Genomic DNA, 6,041 nt, shown 5'->3' with positions numbered 1-6,041 from the left:
CGGGTATAATTCAGATAATAATAGCTGATACATAAGCATTTAGTGAGATAACATCTAAAAATTAGCACTTAACATGATGTCTGGCATATAATTTTAAATAATTAATATTTATTACTTATAATTAGATCACAAAATGAAAATTACAACAAAATAAGGGAGATAATCACAAGCTGAAACTTTTGAACATATGATTCTTAACCAAAACAGTTATTTAATATTTGAACAATGTGAATAGTCTCTCATGATGTATTTAGACTTAAAAGATAGACTTTTATAATGGCTATCAAATTGTTAGAAATGATCACTTCTTTTTTACTTTTTAATCATATTGAAATATAGTTATGATTTACATTGTATTAGGTGTTATAAGTAAAATCCAGAGATTACTTAAAGTGTATAGGAAGAGGTACTTAGGTTACGTGCAAGAACCATTTTGAGCACCCGTGGATTTCAGGCTCCGTGAGAGTCCTGGACAAACCCCACCTAGGATACCAAGGAACCACCAGGCCATAGCAATGAAAGTGCCAAGTCCTAACCGCTAAACAGCCAGGGAATTCCCAAGAACTACTGTCCTCTAATGTGATAAGACAATAGACCTTAATTGTTCTCATCACACACACACAAAAAAATGGTAATTATATGATGGGAAGGAGATGTTAACTAACACTATGTTGGTAATCTTTTCCCAGTAGCTAAATATATCAAATCAATACACTGTACACCTTAGACTTACACAGTGTTATCTGTCAACTACATCTCAGTAAAGCTGGGAAATTAAACAAGAAATTAAAAATACACTTACCTTTGACCAAACTAATATATTTACTTTTATAAATAAAATACATGTACATTTGTATCTGATTTGTATTTATCTAAAATCTTGGAAGGAAAGTTATGACCAACCTAGACAGCTTATTAAAAAGCAGAGACATTACTTTGTCAACAAAGGTCCATCTAGTCAAGGCTATGGTTTTTCCAGTAGTCATGTCTGGATGTGAGAGTTGGACTATAAAGAAAGCTGAACACAGAAGAATTGATGCTTTTTGAACTGTGGTGTTGGAGAAGACTCTTGAAAGTCCCTTGGACTGCAAGGAGATCCAACCAGTCCATCCTAAAGGAGATCAGTCCTGGGTGTTCATTGGAAGGACTGATGTTAAACCTGAAACTCCAATACTTTGGCCACCTGATGCGAAGAGCTGACTCATTTGAAAAGACCCTGATGCTGGGAAAGATTGAGGACAGGAGGAGAAGGGGACGACAGAGGATGAAATGGTTGGATGGCATCACTGACTCAATGGACATGGGTTTGGGTAGACTCCGGGAGTTGGTGATGGACAGGGAGGCCTGGCATGCTGTGGTTCATGGGGTCGCAAAGAGTAGGACACGACTGAGTGACTGAATTGAACTGAACTGAAAATCTTTTAGTAGATGTGGGGAACACGCATATTTTTCAGTGTTTAATCATTGTCTGCTAGGTTCTGTCACTGAATGAGAGTCTTGGTTTCATTCGTATTGAGAAATAAGCTTAAGTAATGGTTGATAATGAGAAAAATGATAATGAATAAGATGCCACATTATGCATGAAATGTGTATTTGTTAACATTTTGTTCTAAATTAATTGCATATTTCATTTCAATATAATGCCTAAGCAATGTTTTTAATATTAAGCTTAACCATTTAAAGGATTTCAATTTTTTATTTAAGAAATGCACAATGAATCCATGCTTTCCTATCAGCTATCCTTGTGGGAAGCCTCTTTTTGTGGACTGTGAACCAGGGCTTTACTACTGACAATTCTCCCAGAAGAAAACTAAGTGTTAGCCTGTAGTGAGGAAAACTTGCAGTGATTTGTCAGTGTCCTTATTAGAGTGCTTCAAAGTAAGTAGTTTGACTGTGTAAATTAAATATACTAAACATCCTCATATTCCTGGGGTGGCATTGACCTATATGGTAGCACTAGTCACAAGCAGGTATATAAATTCAAATATAAATTAATTAAAATTAAATACATTTAGATGGAATTCCTCGGTCCCACCAGCCATACTTCCAGTGCCGTGCAGCCCATTTCCATTATGATAAGAAGGTCTCCTGGGTGGCACCAGACTTGAGTTACCATTTTCCATTGTAATGAAAACTAAGGTTAAAAAAGAGTTATTGAAATAACATGAAGACTAAACATTCATTTCTTTCTCTTTTTCGTTCCTTTAATTTTTTTCCCGTTTTCTTCTGCCTGTGTTCCTCATTTCAATATAGTATCAGCCAATAAGATTTCAGTTTCAAAATGGAATAAACTAATTTATTTTAAATAAAAAATTAATTTAGAAAAACAACTTGAAGTAAAAAGGTTTCCTGAGAAATTTAGAGAACAATATAGAAATGGATATTTTAAACACTGTATGTTAGGTTAACATACTGTATGTTAGGTTAACATCTAGTTAACAAGCAATTTCAAAATAAAAATCTGTTAATTCATCCTTGGTGAATTAGGCAAAACTCACTTTGACTTTTAGTTCTTCATGTTATAGAAAATTCTCCATTCTCTTCCAATTATTGTAAAGAATATTACACTTCAGAATTATTTCTCCAGACTGTCTTAAGAGAGATGACCAGGCTTGGTGCTCACTGGGCCATCTTGCTCTTAGTGGGACCACTGGCTCCCGCAGCAGAGCCCTCTGCTTCTGTGAGCTCTGATCAATGGTGTTGGGATATGGAGTCTCCCTGCTGCTCCATCACTGTAAGACAAGATAGGATGGGTTGTGTTCTCCCCAGGGCATCTTCCCTCCAGGCCTCTTTCTCTTTCAAGTTTAGGCCATCTTGCAGGAATAAACTGACTCCAATTGAGATAAGAGCGACCTCACACCAGTCCCAGATCCAGGCATAGCTTACAAATAAGCTTTTACCTGAAAGCCCTGCACTGGCTCAACTATTTAAAAAACTAGTTTCCATACTTCTCTACCATTTGCTCCATTAGCCAAAACAGAGGCGAGGATAACTACCTTCAATTAACAAAATGTACTATGCACAATAGTGTTTCTTCACTCCCCCACCCAAATCCCCATTTCACTAGGGCTTCCCTGATAGTCCAGCTGGCAAAGAATCCGCCTGCAATGCAGGAGACCTGAGTTCAATCCCTGGGCTGGGAAGATCCCCTGGAGAAGGGAAAGGCTACCCACTCTAATATTCTGGCCTGGAGAATTCCATGGACAGTATAGTTCACAGGGTCACAAAGAGTCAGTCGGACATGACTGAGTGATTTTCACATAGTTCCCCTAGTGGGGGTCTTTTCTAGACTTTTTAAAATAGTTCCCCTAGAGGGAGCCTTTTCAGACTTTTTTTTTTAAATTCATTGAGCACACTGCTGGATCTTACTTCCCTGACCAGGGCCACAGCAGTGAAAGCATGAGTCCTAACCGCTGGACTGCCATGGAATTCCTGCTTTTTAGACATTTTTAACTAATCTTCCCAGCATGAAATTTTAATACCTCAGATATATTGTGTATCTAATTATAATTATATATATTTAATACATAATTACTGTAGGTATATCTGCTTTGTACTGAGAGGATAGCAGGCAGGAAAGCTAGGGGTCTCCAAACAGAGGAAATAGGCTGCAAGTGTCAGACGTTTTTATATCTCTGTCTTAAGGGGCAGGAGGAAACAAACTACAAGTGTCAGATTTTTTTTTTCCTTCTTTATACAAAATTAAAAGGAGGTTTCTCTTAAAATTCTGTGTTGCCATGACAACACCTGGCTCAGCCTGAACTTAACTTTTCTAAAACTTTGAGCTAACCAATGTGTTTTTCTTATGGAAATGTTTTTCTTAAGCTATGTTAATGAACTATGTATTTCTCCTAGACTCTGTCTTTCTTCAAGTCAGTTCCACTTAAGACTCAGAATTGATAAGGACTCAACAAACCAGTATGTTTTACTCATACATTGTTCTCCTAATCTATGTTAATAAAACTATATATTTACTTGGAAACCTGCCTTTCTTCAAGATTCATGTCAATCGTTTTATGGCCCGGATGACTCACCTTGTGCCAATGTTATCTCAATGCATGTTGTGGGTGAGGGGTCTGGTACCACTCTGAGTTTTGAGACATTTCCTCTCGCTAATTAACAGCTTGCTGATAGGTATATAACATACTGCTAAAGGTTAGCAGTGGGGTACTCTTTCTTCCCCCTTCTGATGTCTATGTCAGAAGCTTTCTCTATCTCTTTTATACTTTAATAAAACTTTATTACACAAAAGCTAAGAGCGATCAAGCCTCATCACTGGCCCCAGATTGAATCTCCTCTCCTCCGGAGGCCAAGAATCCCGGCATCTTTCATGGCTCAGCAACAACCTTTCAGTACATAAAAAGAGTAAGATATTTTTCACTTTCCAAGAATCAAGTTTTATCCTGTTGGGGGTGATATTTCTCCCTTTGATAATTCCTGATTAATGGGAATTGAAATATCAGAAATAGGTACCATTTTCTAGATACTTTGTCTATGTTGCAGTGTGTACATTTCAAAGATTATAGCTCACTTGAGTGTCAGGATTCAGAAAATATTTATTTTTTCCTGCATACAACATATTTGCATACATTGGTAGGTTAGTGAGGAAATAAACTCTCTGGGATTTCTGAGAGGTTAAAGACATAGTGTCTGAAGTCCTTGGATTTGCCCTTGGAGATCTTGAGTCATTCTACTCTGTTTTCAGTGTAACTGCTTACAGGAAGGGGAGGACTGGGAAAGAGTATGGAAAGAGGGGAGGAAGTAGATGAAGACACTTAGATAATAGCACATTTTTTATCTCCCATATTTACTCAAGCTCATCATCTAATAGCTTACCCTGTCTTTTCTGAAACTCTCTAACTTAATAGGTTAGTGTTTAGAAAGCATCTCTTATTTCCTCTTTCTCATTTAATATAATCCCCCACTATTTCCTAAAAAGGAAAATAATATTCAAATATTGAACACTGAATTCAATCTGAGAAAGTCATCATACTTAGGGACACTAATCTGCATGTTTTAACTTAGTCAAAGCTTTCTTCCATCATGTTAGTTGATAAATCAACAAATGTTTACAATTAAGACAACAAATAAGGTGTTTTGTTTATATTTTCCTTTATTGCGATACACACTTGTAACAATTAGGAATATGAAATTTTAAAGTGCAGTGAGATATTGTTCTTAAAATGTATTGAACTAAAGTAGCAGGTGAAAATATACTCTTTGAATTATTCTTTCGTTTATTCCACAAACATTCTTTGTGTGCACCATGTGCTGGAGAAAGCAGGTGCATCTAAAGGAGCTGAGTGACCATCCTGCTCACCTGTCGAGCACCTCTCTTCTCAGGAGAGAGCCTCGCAAGGAGAGGGCTTTCCCTTGGGTTACAGCTCCTTAATGAAATTAGGCTCATGGACACATGGTTCTCCATTCCCTCCTTTTTCTCCCCTAATTTTCACTGTATGTGGACAATAACTTCTTTAAAAAGCTCCACCCTCTCACATTCTGAGTCATTTCTGTTTGGAGCAGAAACAAGCTTTTCATTAAAATAGCTCCACAAGTTTTTTTTTTTTTTAATTTATTTATTTTAATTGGAGGCTAATTACTTTACAATATTGTAGTGTTTTTGCCATATATTGACATTCAGCCATGGGTGTACATGTGTCCCCATCCTGAATCCCTTCCCATCTCGCTCCCCATCCCATCCCTCTGGGCCATCACATTGCAACAGCCCTGAGCACTTTTTGATACTTTTCTTCCAACTTCTTTTTGCCCAAGTAGAGCCTTGACTTCAAAAGGGCTGATAGAATATGACTAGAGGCAATAGCTTCTTTGAAGTACAGTTCAAGAGCATGTCATTCTTCTCCCTCCATGACCTCTTACCCTCATATACTCCACCTCAATATAAAAGTCACAAGTAAGCCAAAAATTAAGTGCTTAAAATAATTTCATACTTAAAAAGCTTATACAACCTGACTAGATTGTCCTAAAATGTGAGCCTACAATTGACACTTATTCATTTGGTGGAAGGAGGAAAAGAAGTTGGA

This window comes from Giraffa tippelskirchi, chromosome 1 (assembly GCF_054371585.1).
Source record: "Giraffa tippelskirchi isolate mGirTip1 chromosome 1, T2T-mGirTip1v1.2.pri, whole genome shotgun sequence".
Classification (NCBI taxonomy): Eukaryota; Metazoa; Chordata; class Mammalia; order Artiodactyla; family Giraffidae; genus Giraffa; species Giraffa tippelskirchi.
The sequence above is the reverse complement of the archived record's forward strand: the minus strand, read 5'-3'. Positions refer to the sequence as shown.